The sequence below is a fragment of the Saccopteryx bilineata genome, chromosome 4 (assembly GCF_036850765.1).
Source record: "Saccopteryx bilineata isolate mSacBil1 chromosome 4, mSacBil1_pri_phased_curated, whole genome shotgun sequence".
Classification (NCBI taxonomy): domain Eukaryota; kingdom Metazoa; phylum Chordata; class Mammalia; order Chiroptera; family Emballonuridae; genus Saccopteryx; species Saccopteryx bilineata.
In genome coordinates, this window is record NC_089493.1 from 207,419,492 (window position 1) to 207,436,506 (window position 17,015).

At 39.8% G+C, this 17,015-nt stretch overlaps 1 pseudogene; it reads left to right on the forward strand.

Moving 5' to 3' along the window:
* Nucleotides 1-6,331: 6,331 nt before the first annotated feature.
* LOC136336238 (large ribosomal subunit protein mL52-like) lies at nucleotides 6,332-16,668 on the forward strand (annotated as a pseudogene).
* The last annotated feature ends 347 nt before the right edge of the window (nucleotides 16,669-17,015 follow it).

Genomic DNA, 17,015 nt, shown 5'->3' on the forward strand with positions numbered 1-17,015 from the left:
GTGTACAATTCAGTGGTTTTAAATATGTATACATCGTTGTACAACCATCACCATTATGTAATTTGAGAACATTTTCATCACCCCAAAAAGAAATCCCAAACTCATTAGCAGTCATTCTGCATATTCCTCCACAAATAGCTGTAGACAACAACTAATCTACTTTTAGTCTGTATGGATTTGTTTATTCCGGATATTTCATATAAAAGCAGTCACAAATATGTGACTTTTTTTGTCTGGATTATTTGTTTTCAAGTATAATGTTTCAAAGTTTATTCATGTTATACAATGTATCAGTAGGTCATTTTTTGGGGGGGGGTTTAGTGAGAGAGACAGGGACAGGGAGACAGAGAGAGGGACAGGGACATATAGGGATAGACATGCAGGAAGGGAGAGAGATGAGAAGCATCAATTCTTTGTTGTGGCACCTTAGTTGTTCATTGATTGATTTCTCAAATGTGTCTTGGTGTGGGGGGCCTATAGCAGAATGAGTGACCCCTTGCTCAAGCCAGCAACCTTGGGCTCAAGCCAGTGACCTTCAGCTTCAAGCCAGTGACCTTTGGGCTCAATCCAGCTACCATGGGGTCATGTCTATGATCCCACGCTCAAGCCAGCAACTCTGCACTCAAGCTGGATGAGGCCGCACTCAAGCCAGCCCCCTCGGGGATTTGAACCTGGGTCCTCTGCATCCCAGTCTGACACTTCATCCACTGTGCCACTGCCTGGTCAGGTTCAGTAGGTCATTTTTATAGCTGAATAATATTCCATTGTATGGATTTGTCACGTTATATTTATCCATTCATCTCTTGAGGGACATTTGGACTTTTTCCTACCTATTAGCTATTGTGAATAGAGTGCTATGAATATTTTTGTACAAGTATTTATTTGAACACCTATTTTTAATTCTTTTAGATATATGCCTAAAAGTATAATTTCTAGGCCATATGGTAATTTTATGTGTAACTTATTGAGAAATTGCCAAATAGTTTTTTACAGTGGCTGCACCATTTTACATTCCCATCAGCATTGTCTGAGGGTTCCAATTTATCTGTATTCTCTAAAGTAATTATTATTTTCCTTTGTTATTAAGGCCATTTTAGTGGATATGAAGTGGTAACTCCTTGTGATTTGGATTTGTATTCCCTGATGACTGACAATATTGAGCATTTCTTCATGTTTTATTGGCCATTTGTATACCTTCTTTGGAGAATGTGTAGTCACATTATTTGGCTCTTTTCAAATTGGTTGTTTGTCTTTTTGTTCTTTAAATTGTGTAAAGATGAATTTTATGTGTCAACATGTCAAGGCTATGATGCCCATTTATTTAGTCAAACACTAGTCTACATGTTTCTATGAAGGTATTTTGTAGGTGTGGTTACCATTTACAGTTGACTTTAAGGAAAAGGGATCATGCTTGATAATGTGGGTGAACCTCAATTTTATACAGTTGCCTTAAGAACAAAAACAGAGGTTTCCTGAAGAAAAAACTGTACCTCAAGATTATAAGTTCTGCTTGACCAGGCAGTGGCACAGTGGACAGAGTGTTGGACTGGGCTGCAGAGGACCCAGGTTTGAAACCCTGAGGTTGCTGGTTTGAGCGCAGGCTCATCTGGCTTGAGCACAGGCTCACCAGCTTAAGTGAGGGTTGCTGGCTTGAGCATAAGATTGTAGACATGACCCCCGGTAACTGGCCAGAGCCCAAAGATCTCTGGCTTGAGCAAGGAGTCACTTGCTCTGCTGTAGCCCTCCTTCTCCCCTTACAGTCAAGCACATATGAGAAAGCAATCAATGAACAATTAAGATGCCAGACGAAGAATTGATGCTTCTCATCTTTCTCCCTTCCTGTCTGTCTGCCCCTATCTGTCCCTCCTTCTGTCTCTTTCACTGTCTCTGTCACAGAAAAAAAAAAGACTAGAAATCCCTCTTGAGATTCCAGACTGAAGGCCTGTCCTCATATCGTGTGAGCCACTTCTTTAAAATAAATAAGTAAATCTTGTGTGTATATATGTATGTGTAAGTATGTATATATGTTTGTGTGTATATATATATCACATATTATATGTATAAGTATGCATGTGTATCTAAACACATACACGATACACACAATATACACATATATCTTATTGGTTCAGGTTCTCTGGAAAACTCTATTGATACAAACTGTTAAAGTTCTTTATATATTTGTGTATTCTGGATATTAGACCCTTATCAAATACTATATGAAAATGGAACCTGTGTTTGGTTAAGCACTCCAATTGAGTTTGTTCCATGCTTTTTATAGGGTTTTCTGAGGATCAGATAGGATAATGCATGTGAAACACTTTGAAAAGTTGTTGACACATAACTCAATGTTACTACTATTATTTTCATCACATTTGAATTTGTTCCGAGAAATGAGCCCTACACCACTCCTCGGCCTTAAAGATACTGTTCATTAGTCAGTAAATGCTTATGAATCCCTATTATGAATGAGACACTATGGAGTATGATGCAGGGTTAGCTTCATGCCATGTGGCCTGTGTAGACTTGTGGGGCCAGGTGCTGTTGTCACCATCCTAACAATTTTTATTAAGTCTGGAGCAAGAGGCTCATTTTTATTTTGCACCAGGCTCTGCACATTATGTAGCCAATTCTTCTATGATGTATATAAAGTTCTTTTAGTTCAGAATAATAACTGATTTTCTAAAAATTACCATGTGTTGTTCAGAAATTAAGAAATTCTCCTAACACACATGCTCCATTTAAGAAGACTGAGAAATACACAGTACCTTTTAGAAACGTTTTACTAAACATGTAAATAAGTAAAGTTCTGACAGTTAACGTGGGTTTTAGTTATCTGAAGAATTCACTTATTTAGAACAGTCAAATGCCTGAAAGTTAAATGTCAATATATTTTGCAAGAGCAAGAAATAGAGCCTGATCAATAGCCCCAGGTAAAGGCACATACGAGAAAGCAATCAGTGAACAACTAAGGTGCCACAGTGAAGACTTGCTGCTTCTCAACTCTCTACCTTTCTATCTGTCTGTCCCTATCTGTTTCTCTCTCTGTCTCTGTCAAAAAAAAAAAATAAAGAAGAACAAGATATGGAGAAACTGCAGGCTTTGTCGTGGTGCTAATTATTAGGATTGGGGAATTTACATTGCTAAGGTTTGGGAGATTATGAAATAAAATTTTTCAAGTGGATGTCTTCTGCCCAAGTATTGGTATAACATACAGGCACTTGCTGTGAGATGCTGGACAAGTTGCTTAACTTCTCTAAATCTTATTTTCTCCTTTTGTAAAGCGAGGATGACGTACACCTGTCAAATTTATACAGAGGGTCCTGTTCTTAGCACCATTGCACAAGTTACAGTAAATGTCTTTTTCTCTGCATTTCCCCTTCCAAAGATGTATTGAGCACCTACTATGTCCTATGCTTGATTCTAAGTACTCTGGACATATAGCTGAATAAGGGTCCTTATTCTCAGGGAGATTCTATTCTAGTAAAGAAAGAGATGATAAACATCACAAATATGATTGCTTCAGGCTGCAGTAAGTGCAATTGAAGAGGTTCATGGGTGACATGACTGGTCAGAGACAAGCTCTCTATAAAGTTGACATATCAGTCGAAATCTGAAAGAGGAAAATGAAGAAGTTGGGTGAGTAGCCCCAACAAGCTTTCTCATAGCAAAAAGGCCTGGAGCGTGGAATGAGCTGGGTTTGTAGGGAGACAATGAGAAGTCACTATGACTAGAACACAGCAGCCAGGGAGTAGGGTGGCCTGTGAGAGCAGAAAGACAGACAGGTGCCAGATTGGGTAGGGCTTTGAGGACCAAAGGCAGGAGTTTGGGTTTTATTCTGGTTGTGGGAGAGGTCCTTGGAGGGTTTCAGGCAGGGAAATATATAATCCAGCTGATGTTTCAGGTAGATTCCTCTAGCAGGCTGCTTTGTGGAAAAATCAGATGGACTGAGGGTGCGCAAGAGTGGTGTCAGTGAGCACTTATGAGGGTGCTGCCTCAGTCCAGGAGAAGGAATATAGGGGCTTTGACTATGGTTGTGGTCTTGGGATTTTGTAAGAAGTAGTTGGATTCGGGATATACTTTGGAGGTAAACTGAACAGGACTTATTGCTGGACTGAATATAAGGGTAAAGAAAGAAGAAAATTTTTTGTTTGTCTCTGATAAAAAAATTTAATACATGTTCACTATAGAAAACTTGGAAAATTCAGAAAGTGTTCAGTGGGCTACCTATTTAATATGTAAACCTTGCTGTTTCTTGTACAAGAATAATGCTATTATTATTGCTATCCTTTTGAAGATTTAGTGCACCTTAACTTACTAGAAGCTTGAGGATTACTGAAGTTAAAAAAAAAGAAGAGAGAAAGAAACCTGTTTCACCCTTTTTATAGTACAGTTTGCTAACCTTAGTTGACCTTTTTATTTACTTTTTTGATGGTTGTTTTGTACAATATCTATTACTATCTCTATAAGTTATTATCAGAAAACATGATATAATATTGCACTGGCTCTGTCCCTCATGCCTCTCACTATTTCTCTTCCATACAGAAGTTAGATTTGTAGGTCCTAAGCTCAGTATCATCTACTGAGTGCACCGAGTTCTTCATGAGAACTGGAGACCATTTCACCTCGCTCTGCTTTCTGTTCCTTCTTAACATTCCAGGAAGCACATGTCTGGATTACATTGCTCTATATTGTTTTTAATGTGTCTCTAATCCAGAATTCTTCAATCTACTGGTTAGTTTTATAAAAGAGGTAGGGAACTTGTGTAAAATTGTTCACAACTGACATCATCTTCCAAATATCTTTCTCTTAATATAAAAAGTGACAGCTAGTGGAACATGAACTACATTGATAACATACAACTAGTAAAGATAAATGAAACTGAGTTTTAAACCTGATTTAGTTGTTTATAAATGTATGCAGTCAAAACTCCTTAATTTAAACCTCTATTTAATTTACAATTTGGCAGTAACAACAGTGGGTATTTAGTGAGGCTCCAAATGCCCCAGGGAGACAGGGTGGTTGTAGAACAAAAACACTTTTTCTGTGTCCTTGAATGACTTGGAATTGTCTAAGACGTCAAGAAGAAAAAATATCCCATTTAAAATATACTTTGGATAGATACTTTAATAATAACATTGAATGCTTTCATGCTCCAGCAGGAGTTAGTGCTGTTTATACCATTAATGTAGACATGGTGTGCCTTACACTCAGCTCAATGGTAAGATTTTAATAAAAGAAAAAATCTGTGGGAAGTGTGGTATATATTATCACACCTAACACAGCCAACTAAACTAATCTCCTGATACAGGCTACTTTATAAACTCATTTATCACACAGGTTAGCTTGGTCTGACCTTTCTACCCCTTCTTGTATAAGGATAGTAGCAATTTCTCAGTAGCAAAATTATTGATTTCCTTTTTGACAGAACTTCTTCTTCAGTTTGATTTCCCTTCTTTTCTGCACTTCTGTTCTTGTGTCGTCTTCTCAGAGACTGGAGTCTCATTTACACATTGGCAAGAAAAATGCTGTTTGGAAGGACATGGGAAGCTGTATCTTAATATTCACGCTAATTAGCCACACCTAAACAATTTATGAAGGCATTTTGCTCAATATAGATTATTTCCTTTACTCAGTAAACAGAAGTGTTGGTTATCTACTGAAGCTTGGCATGCTCTCCAAGCAAATGTTAATTCTTCCTTTGTTGAACTATTTAACCTCATGAGCTCTACTACCTTTTCCCTTAAACTTTAATGCTTTTTCTTACATGTTAAATGACAGTCCATTTGTCACATGCAGTAATGACATAGATCATTTGCTCAGCTGATAGAGAATGTTTCCTTCTATCTATAATTTTTCATGGTTCGGGCAAGGTCTCTCTTTCCAAGGGAACAATTAGAAGGTAACTCTGCATAGTTTTTCATCAGACTTGAGAGATTTAAAGAAAATAACTATACAATAAGATATTGCAATAACAAAAATTTTATCTCAAGTCAATCGTTCTAAAAGATAAAGATTTTCCCAGTAAAATAAGGGAAGGGGAAGAAATCATGGATGGAAGGAAACTTACATTTACTGAGTATCCATTATAAGCCAAAAACTGTGCTGGAAGTTTTATATACGTTATTTTCTTTAATACCCTGAGATATTTCTTTGACCTGTGTTCTGTGGTGAAACTGAGGCTCCGAGAGGTCAAGTAACTCATGCAGTAAGTTTATAAATATTTGGTCTGGGATTAACACCAAATCTGTGGGACTAAATTTCACTGTCCTTGTTTTACACTATGCCTTGCTGCTTTGGTTGGCATGACCTGTGGGGGTGCCACATTTTGAGGATGGCAGCAATGTACTGATCACCACTGATTCAGATTCACAGAGTTTTCTTGACTGTTGTCTCAGTAGTATTGATGAAAGGGCAGGAGACTCTTATCCATGTTACTTTGATCTCTCACCCTTGGTCAAAAGTAGACAATCTCCTAATGTAAGGCTAGGATACAGAAAATGTCTGTGTGCTCTTATAGGAAGACACAAGACTATTTCTGATTCCTAACAATGATGGTCTCTGTTTTCTCCTGGTAGCAGGAATTTTGTTCTAAGAAAGGATACTAGTATACATTTTCTTTTTGCTACTCTCACCATGGCTGGTAACCATTCATGAATTACTTGTAAGTTCAATACCCTAGACACTAGACTAGTATTCTTAGTATTTGAAAAGCTATTGGAATGCCTGTTTAACAGAAATTGATAAAGAATCATAAGAGCAGCATTCCTATGCTTATACACACTTTTATTGACATCAATGCTAAGAACAAAATCCTTATTGCTTTGACTTGTGTTAAAGTTTCCTAAACATAGTCCAATTTTCTCAGTCCTTCAAAGGAATATTGAATTCTAAAACAAATGAAAAATATTGTAGATAAGAACTGAACAATAAGAATTGAGCTCAAGGAATTTTTTTTTCAAAACATATTGGCGTTTCATTTATCCCAATACTTATTATTTGCCCAGGTCAAGGTTAAAGTCACCAAGTACATTATTCTAGTAGAAGCAACATGGATTGCACCTGAGTAATCAAGTTAGTTGTTTTCCAACAATTAAACACATCAGATCAAAAGTAATCTCAAATTTTAAAACTTACTTATTCTCTGACTACTATGATAATATCACTTTACTAAAATTTTTAGAAGATGTGCATCAGAGAAAAGAAGAAAATTAAAATGATCTCAGATCTCACACACATAAAGAGAACCATTATTAACATTTGGTTCACATCAAATCTTTTTTTGCATTTTAAAGTACATTGATATACTAGTCAGGATTCTTAGCTGTAAGCAACAGAAAGAACTGCCCCTCCATTAAATAAAAAGGAATTTATTGAAAAGATATTTGGCCCTGGCTGGTTGGCTCAGCGGTAGAGTGTCGGCCTAGCGTGCGGAGGACCCGGGTTCAATTCCCGGCCAGGGCACACAGGAGAAGCGCCCATTTGCTTCTCCACCCCTCCGCCGCGCTTTCCTCTCTGTCTCTCTCTTCCCCTCCCGCAGCCAAGGCTCCATTGGAGCAAAGGTGGCCCGGGCGCTGGGGATGGCTCTGTGGCCTCTGCCTCAGGCGCTAGAGTAGCTCTGGTCGCAACATGGCGACACCCAGGATGGGCAGAGCATCGCCCCCTGGTGGGCAGAGCTTCGGAGCCCCATAGTGGGCATGCCGGGTGGATCCCGGTCAGGCGCATGCGGGAGTCTGTCTGACTGTCTCTCCCTGTTTCCAGCTTCAGAAAAATGAAAAAAAAAAGAAAAGAAAAGATATTTGGCAGCTCATAAATCCACAGGAAAGCTTCAAGAACCAATCTTGGAAAAGAGTAGGAGTAGAAATGTCAAAGGAAGGGTACTAAAGCAGAACCAGAGGCCAGATAACACCATGGAATTAGTTGAGTGAGGCTCCAATGCTAAAAACCATCACCAAAGCTGGTACTTCTTCAGTGCAGGCCAGACTCTGCTGGGCCTGCCGCCCTAGCACTGTGTTGCCCTCGCTGATGGGATGGAGTTTCCACTATCCTGTGGATCACTAGGTCTCTATTCCAAGTCTGGGTGAGTCTGGGTGCTTGATCAAGTCTAGCTCGTTTGCCTTCCCCAGCTGTCAGGAATGAGTGACAGAAACACTCTTAATTCCCTGTCTCTATAAAGGTAGGAGGCCTTCTGCACATAAAGAATCACATGGTGGGGAAGTTCCCAAACTTCAGAAAGGAGTTTAGATGCTGAGCTGAGCAGCCAAAATCCCACATGATGTCTGCCACAATGAGCTCATAAAGCTTTATATAGCTCTGCATTCTGCCTTCCCCTCAAATGTGAAATCATGACTATTTCCCTAAAATATGAAATGTTTTTCAAAATCAAGACTTTCAGTGACTCTGTAATAACAGTCTTAATTTGATTAGTAAGCAGCATATGTGATATTAACTGTCTAGATCCCTTGAAAAGCATGGAGGTTATAAAGGTAGAAGCATTAATCTCAATACAGAACTATCTAAATAATTCTTCTAGCTCCCGTTAGCACACAGGAAGGAGAAGTCAGCCTCACAAGCTCAAGCTTTCCTAATTAGGGGCACAGCCTGAGATGGCCTAGATAGCCTGAGTGAGGCAGGCCAGACTAGAAAGGGCATGTTCTGGAGCTGCCTCTGCACAGGCCCAGCTGCAGGAGGAAAGGAGCCCTGTACCTGACCTGGTTGTAGTCCAGCTGGGAGGCTCTCAGCTTTGGGGCATAATCCAGAAGTTGTCAGGAGCTGAGAGTTCCAGGCCTTGGCCTAAGGTTCAGGAGCCACCTGGAGTTGAAAAAGAGGACCAAGGTGGGTTTGAAGGACTGATTCTAGGACACATAACAGATCAACTACCAAGAGGGGGAGAAGAAATAGCAGGGCTGCATGGGCGGGAGTGTGTCTTATAGGCTGGGGTATCAGAGCTAAAGCAGCCATTGATTTCTGGGCTCAGGTTGCTTAAATTGTTCCGTACTAAGGTTCGGCATGGGGAGCTTGGTTCTAGTGAAGGGGCTGACAGAATAGCAGCCAATGGAGCCCCAGTGAGGACAATGTCAGGGGCTGAGAACAAGGGCATAGGAGACAAGCTCAATTAGCTGGGGTTGTGCATCTCTGTCAGGAAGTCAGACCAGAAAGGGCATAGGTATTCATGTGAGGTCTCCGAGGAAAACCTGCCTTCTCCCCATCCTTGTCAGCTTTCCTGAGCCCGTAGACATCTACCTCGTATGTCCTCCTTGGGACCCCATGAAAGGTTAGCTTCTCTTCCTGTCAATTTTTCTGTGTTGTTCCGATCCCTATTGGTTTCCTGAAAATTCGAATACAAGTTTCAGGTGCCCCAGTAGTAATTTACAGATACCACAGTTCAATGACTTTGTCTTGGAGACTCTTATCTTTCAGAGTCTGAGACATGTTGAATGATGAAAGGTCTGGCACAGCAATAGAGAGCCCCCAAGTACTAGAGTGGAATTAATTGGAGTACCAATTGTCATTCTATTTCATGTAACTTGGTATTCTCATTCCATGGAATTTTAGCCATAAGAATGCTACTTAAGATTGTGTCTGTGGCATGTTTTGCACTGGATAACAAGAAAAAACACTGCATCAACCACGGCATAATTACACTTCCTTCCGCACAACTCCATCCATGCCCGACATGTGGATGCTGCACAGGACTGGCTGTGAACCCTGTGGAACCGTGATATGGTGATCAATTATCGTCATCATGTCACAGAAGGTTGTTTCGTATTTGCCTGCAACCACTGGATGGACCTACCTTTTTAAAATAGATGTGTCTTTGCACTCTTGAAACTACTTATTTTCTTACTTTTTGTCACAGCCAGCCTAGTTTAACCTGATGATAAAAAGAGGTTTTGGAAGTTTTCCACCGCAAGGTTATTTAGAGTTCTTTGAGCTGTCGCCAGGTTTTCATTTAGCATTTTAATAAACTTCCTGGGCCAAGGAGTCGTTTTCCTCTGTCCTCTTTGTCCTCAGCATGAAGTAATAGTACAAAAGAGGGTCATCATTTTTAGGCCAGTCATCTGCATTCATTATAAAATTATCCTTATGAATAACGTCTGGGGGAGAGAAAAAGGGGAGCAGGCTTCTTTCTGCACTTAACATTAGAAAGGGGGGTTATAGGCACATCAAGGATTTAAGAAACTGCCAACAGAAGTATTTTTCACACAGATAGTTAGAAAGGACATTAAAAAGAAACTGCACAGTCAAGTTATAGCAAGATAACCAGAATTAAATTGCCTAAAGCAGGGGTCCCCAAACAGGGGGGACCAGTTCACTGTCCCTCAGACCGTTGGAGGGCCGGACTATAAAAAAAAACTATGAACAAATCCCTATGCACACTGCACATATCTTATTTTAAAGTAAAAAAACAAAACGGGAACAAATACAATATTTAAAATAAAGAACAAGTAAATTTAAATCAACAAACTGACCAGTATTTCAATGGGAACTATGGGCCTCCTTTTGGCTAATGAGATGGTCAATGTCCGGTTCCATATTTGTCACTGCTAGCTGTAACAAGTGATATGACGCGCTCTGGAGCCGTGACGTGTACATCCCGCATCACTGAAAGTAGTACTGTACCTGAGCGACGTTGCGCTTTGCATCTGCATCTTGTGCTCCTCTCACTGACCACCAATGAAAGAGGTGCCCCTTCCAGAAGTGCGGCGGGGGCCAGATAAATGGCCTCAAGGGGCCGCATGCAGTCTGCAGGCCGTAGTTTGGGGACCCCTGGCCTGAAGATTTGCTTACTTGTGTCCTTATCTGGAATCTCTCTAAGAGCAGAGGTACCAGTAGACTCCCATGTTTACATGGTGATATGAAAATTGGCCTCTGAGACAGTTAGTTGTAAGGATTGCAAGAGAATTTTTTGGAACCTGCATTTCTGGGTTCAGTGTGATGTCACTTTTTAGTGTTTCTAGGCATTGGGCCAAAATTCAGTTTCAGGAAAATAATTGCAAAAATGTTTAAATAATTTGCATGAGGTTTGTGAAAGCAGAGGAAAAGCTGCCTGCTCCGCTCCCAAAGGAGATTTCAAGACACAATCTATGTTAGGCCACAAAACTCTGTTTAGACAGAACAATTATCAGCCCTTTGCCTTCTCTTTCATTATTAAACTGAGGCCTAGTTCCTCTGAGGGTTTCACCTGGCGTATGGGAAGACTGTTGTTACTAAGTCCCCTTTATGGATGTTCAAATAGGCTCAGTAAATTCAGAGTTTACTAAATTGGCTCATTCATGGACATTATTTGACATGAAGTTGCTTCTATGTCATGATTAGCTTTTATGTTGCTATTCATGTTATAATCAAATATGACAGAATTATATGGGATGGTTTCACCAGACCTTCATTTTGCATTTTAATAAACTTCCTAGGCCACAAAATAATTTTCCTATAGCCCTCATCATGAAGTAATAATAAAAAGAGGATCGTCATTTTTAGGCCAGTCATCCACATTAATTATAAAATTATTCTTTTGAGTAACCAAATATAAGGTCTGGGATAGAGAAAAAGGGGAGCAGGCGTCTTTTTGTTAACATTTGAATGGGAGTTTTCACATTCCATATAATTCCATCATATGTGATTATAACATGAATAGAAACAGAAAAGCTAATCATGACATAGAAGCAACTTCCTGTCAAATAATGTCCATGGGCCCTGGCCGGTTGGCTTGGTGGTAGAGCGTCGGCCTGGCGTGCAGAAGTCCCGGGTTCGATTCCCGGCCAGGGCACACAGGAGAGGTGCCCATCTGCTTCTCCACCCCTCCCCCTCTCCTTCCTCTCTGTCTCTCTCTTCCTCTCTTGCAGCCGAGGCTCCATTGGAGCAAAGATGGCCGGGGCACTGGGGATGGCTCCTTGGCCTCTGCCCCAGGCGCTAGAGTGGCTCTGGTCGCAACAGAGCCACACCCTGGAGGGGTAGAGCATCGTCCCCTGGTGGGCAGAGCGTCGCCCCCTGGTGGGCGTGCCGGGTGGATCCCGGTCGGGCGCATGTGGGAGTCTGTCTGACTGTCTCTCCCCGTTTCCAACTTCAGAAAAATACAAAAAAAAAAAAAAATGTCCATGAATACTATGTGGAGAATTCTTAAAAAGGTATCCTAGTGCTGAGTTTATTTCATTCATTTTGACTCCTTAAAAGTGAGCTCAAAGAACCCTAAGTGACAGGATCATCAAAACAATGCACAGAAGGATGCAGTGGGTAGAACCCTATTAAGACAAAAAAGTGAAGCTGTGTTTAAATGACGTTACAGCTATCATTGCCCAAATTTCAGCACAGTTATTTCTTTAGGGAACTACTTAAAGTATTATTTGAATTGAATCAAAGTTATTTTTACAGAGATTCTTGAAATGGCATTATCTGATTTAAAGAGAAATGGCTACTTTTATATTGTAGTTTATTGATTTTGATAGTTCAGGAATGAATACGTTGAACAAGCGGCACTGTTAGAGTGTACACAAATACGATTTTATTTCATTTTACTTCTCCCTCTTCCCCCCTTTAACCCTGCCTATTAAAACCCCCATTGAATAATAGTTTTCCCCCGCCTTTGAGAAGGAACTACAAACACACACACAACACACACTTACATAATCTTCTCTTTTTTGACCTCTCTAACTTCCTTTTTCAGGGTAGAGTTGGATACGTTTTCCCAATTCCTTTGTATGTTTTTTTTGGGGGGGTTATTTTTTTGGGTTTTTTTGGACAGAGATAGAGAGAATCAGAGAGAGGGACAGACAGGGACAGACAGACAGGAAGGGAGAGATATGAGAAGCATGAATTCTTTGTTGTGGCATCTTAATTGTTTGTTGGTTGTTTGTTCATTGATTGCTTTCTCATATGTGCCTTGACCCAGGGGGCTACAGCAGAGCAAGTAACCCCTTGCTCAAGCCAGTGACCTTGGGCTCAAGCCAGCCACCTTGGGCTTCAAGCCAGCAACCTTTGGGTTCAAGCCAGCAACCATGGGGTCGTGTCTATGATCCCACGCTCAAGCCAGCAACCCTGAGCTTAAGCTAGTGAGCCTGCACTCAGCTGGGATAAGCATACACTCAAGCCAGATAAGCCCGCACTCAAGCTTGTGACCTCAGGGTTTCAAACCTGCATCCTCTGCATCCTAGTTCAACACTCTATCTGTGGCACCACCACCTGGTCAGGCTGTATGTCTCTTATATGGACCTCGAAACTCTCTTTGGAATGTTGCTGTAGATGGAATCCAAGACTACTGCAAATGATTTTGCAGTTTGCACCTTACACAAAGATGCCAAGCTAAGGAGATGAGCGAGTGCTGAATTCCAGCCCTTGCTCCTCTAGCAACATTAGGTGCTAGAAGGGGCACTCTATTGTAATTCATCTGCCCAGTAAAGTTGCTTTTTTGTTAATTTGCACAGAGGTACCTGGTTGAAATTGAGACAGAGCCCTGGTTGAAACTGAGACAGAGTCCCATCGCAATCAGATAAGTTGCAGGATTAGCAGTTTCTCTATATGAAAACCATCTACAGCTTGACCAGGTGGTGGTGCAGTGGATAGATCTTCAGACTGGGATGCGGAGGGCCCAGGTTCAAGACCCCAAGGTCGCCAGCTTGAGCGCAGGCTCATCTGGTTTGAGCAAAGCTCACCAGCTTGGACCCAGGTCACTGGCTCGAGCAAGGGGATACTCGATCTGCTGTAGCCCCATGGTCAAGGCACATATGAGAAAGCAATCAATGAACAACTAAGGTGTCGCAACAAAAAACTAATAATTGATGCTTCTCATCTCTCTCTGTTCCTGTCTGTCTGTCCCTATCTATCCCTCTCTCTGACTCTCTCTGTCTCTGTAAAAAAAAAAAAAAAAGAAAAGAAAACCATCTACAGATATTAATGATGCCTGTGACAACTATTTACCCTCATGCCAGAAAATTGCCAAGAGGCTGAAGGATATCCATTATCATCCTATCGCTTTTTTATTAGAACAAAATATCAGGTTTCTAAAGTGGAGATTTATTTATTTATTTATTTATTTATTTATTTATTTATTTATGTCAATAAAACTGTGAAGTCACTTCAATGGAGAAAGAACTGTTCTTTCAACAAAAGATGCTTGTATAACTAGATACCCACATGCAAAAAGAAAAAAGGAAAGAGAAAAGACCCCTACTGCACCTAATGTACAAACTTTAACTCTAAATGAGTTCTTAACCTAAAGGTAAGAGTAAAGACTATGAAAGTCCTTGAAGAAAATATAGGAGCATATCTTTTGGCCTTGGATCAAATAATGCTTTCTTAGATGTGACCCCAAAAGCTCAAGCTACCAGAGAAAAATGAGATCAATTGGACTTAATAAAAATGAAAACTTTTTGTGCTTTAAAAATACACCATCAAGAAAGTGAAATGACAACCCATGGAATGGGAGAAAATGTTAGCATAAGAATAAAGAACTCACCATAAAAAAGATAAATAACCTTAAAAATGCACAAAGGATCTGAACAGACATTTCTTCAAAGAAGGTATTCAAATGACCAGTAAGTACATGAAAAGATACTCAACATTATTAGGCATCAGGAAATGTAATGAAAACCACAATGAGATACCAATTTACATTCACTAGGATGGCTATAATAAAATGACAGAATAGCAAGCATTGATACGGATGCAGACAAATGGGAACTCTTGTATACTGCTAGTGAAATTTAAAATGATGCAGCCACTTTGGAAAACAGTTTGGCAGTTCCTTCGTGAAGTTAAATATAAAGTTATATGACCCAGAAATTCCACTTCTAGGTATATACACAAGAGAGTTGAAAGCATATGTCCTCACAAAAACTTGTACATAAATGTTCATAAAGCATTATTCATAATAGCTAAAAAGCAGAAAAAAATCCAAATGCCTATCAGCTGACAAATGAACAAAATGTGGTATATCTATACAATAGAATATTATACAGCAATAAAAAGGAACAGAGAACTGTTTCATGCTACAAGATGGAAGAACGTAAAAAACATTATTCCAAGTCAAAAAAGTTAGTCACAAAAGACCACATACAGCATAATTCCATTTATATGAAATTCCCAGAATAAGCAAATCCATAAAGAGAGAGGTAGGTTAGTGGTTACCAAGGGCAACTTTACTTTTGGATAGTTCATTGATAGTGTAAAGACATAAAATTGATTTTTATATATTGATCTTGTATTCTGCAACATTACTTAACTTTTTGTTTATTAGCCTTTAAGTGAATTCCTTTCCTGTATAAAGAACATCTCATCTGCAACAGAGATGATTTTACTTCTTCCTTTTCAATGGATGCCTTTTAGTTCTTCTGCTTCCCTGACTTCATTGAGCAGAACCTCCAGCACTGTGTTGAATAGAAGAGGTGAAAGTGGGCATCTCTGCCTTGTCTCTGATAATAGGAGAAAACTATTCACTCTTTCACCATAAAAAGGATTTTGCTAGAATGTGTACCTTCCCTTTCCACCAAAGAATGAAGACTGTGTTTCTCTGGCTGAGCTGAAACACAAAGATGTCTTGCCAGAAGAGAGTGAAGCAGGCCTGCGCAGAGTGGAGCAGAGCAGAGCAGACCATCAGGGAGCAGAGTGGTCTCACTGTTGAGCTGTTTTCACTGAATTAAGTTTCCTTCTTTATCTTAAAAAGAAAAAGAAAAGAATAATTTTGCTGTGATGCCTTTTTGTCAGGTTGTGAAAATTTTCTTCTATTCCAAGTTTGTTAATAAGTTTTGTTTAATTATGAATGTGTATTGAGTTTTGTCAAATGTTTTTCTATGTCTATTGAGTTGAATATATAGTTTTTGTTTTTTATTCTATTAATATGGTGTAGGCACTGAATAATTTTCATACATTAAACCACTCTTGTACTCCTATGGTAAATTTCACTTGGTCATGGTGTATAATGCTTTTACATATTGCTGGATTTGGTTTTCTCATATTTTGCTGAGGATTTTTGCATCTACATTTATAAGGTCCTTTATAGTTTATATACTTTCAGTCTGTTTTTCATTTAATTTTGCCTGTTGAGACTTTAGCTGTGCAAAGTTTTCCAGATTTTAGGCAAACAAACGGGTCAGTACTTTTCTTTATGGCTTCTTAGTATTTATATATTTTCTTATTGAGAAAGATCATTCCTACTGCTCCAAGACCATAAGACTATTTGCCTGTGTTTTTTTAAATCTGATTATTATTTTATTTTTTATGTTTAGAGAGTTGATCAATCAGGAATTTACCTTTATATAAGTTATAAGGTTAAAATTCAATGGCCTTTTAAAAGAATCCATTTAATAATTCACCAATTTACTGAAATTCACTTAGAAGCCCTCTGCTCTCTACAGGTGTCTAGAGGCTGCACTGTAGCTTGGCCAATGGAGGCTTCAGCAGCATGGCTGCTAGCCCCTCTGGCCAGCCTCGCACAGAACTCCCAGGCTAGCCCCACACAGATGGGCGCCTGATTCTTCAGTGGAAGACCAGCTTCGAAGAAAAGCCCAAAGGGAGAAATTTGCAAGATGAGCTGTACTGCCATTACAGAAAATGGATTCTGGATTACAGGTATGGCAGTTCAGGCAGTAGGAGAAGTTGCAGGAAGTAAAAAGAAAGTAGAAAAATGCTCTTAAACCTAAAGGGGCTGCTCTGCAGAGCCCACTACCAAGTCAATAAAAAGCAATTGCTTTCTCAGCCTCTCTCTTGTTTTCTTTCCTATCACTTAGATGCCTCATCCCAGCCATTTTTTTTTTGTTCCCCATCTATCTTCCGAGCAAAGGAGCTTGGACGCTACAAAGAACAGGCTGTAAAGGCCCTACCTGGGAGGGTTGGTTTGGTGTGCTCGCCCTGGCTCCCTTCTAGTTCAGGGAACTCTTGCTCTGGCATATTTACCCCTCCTTTGCAGGTCATAGGACTGGCCCAACTACACTGCTCACAAAAATTAGGGGATATTTTATTGCTTCATATTAATTTTGAAACATCTTCTAATTTATGAGCAGTTATTGCAGCCATTTTCTTGGTCT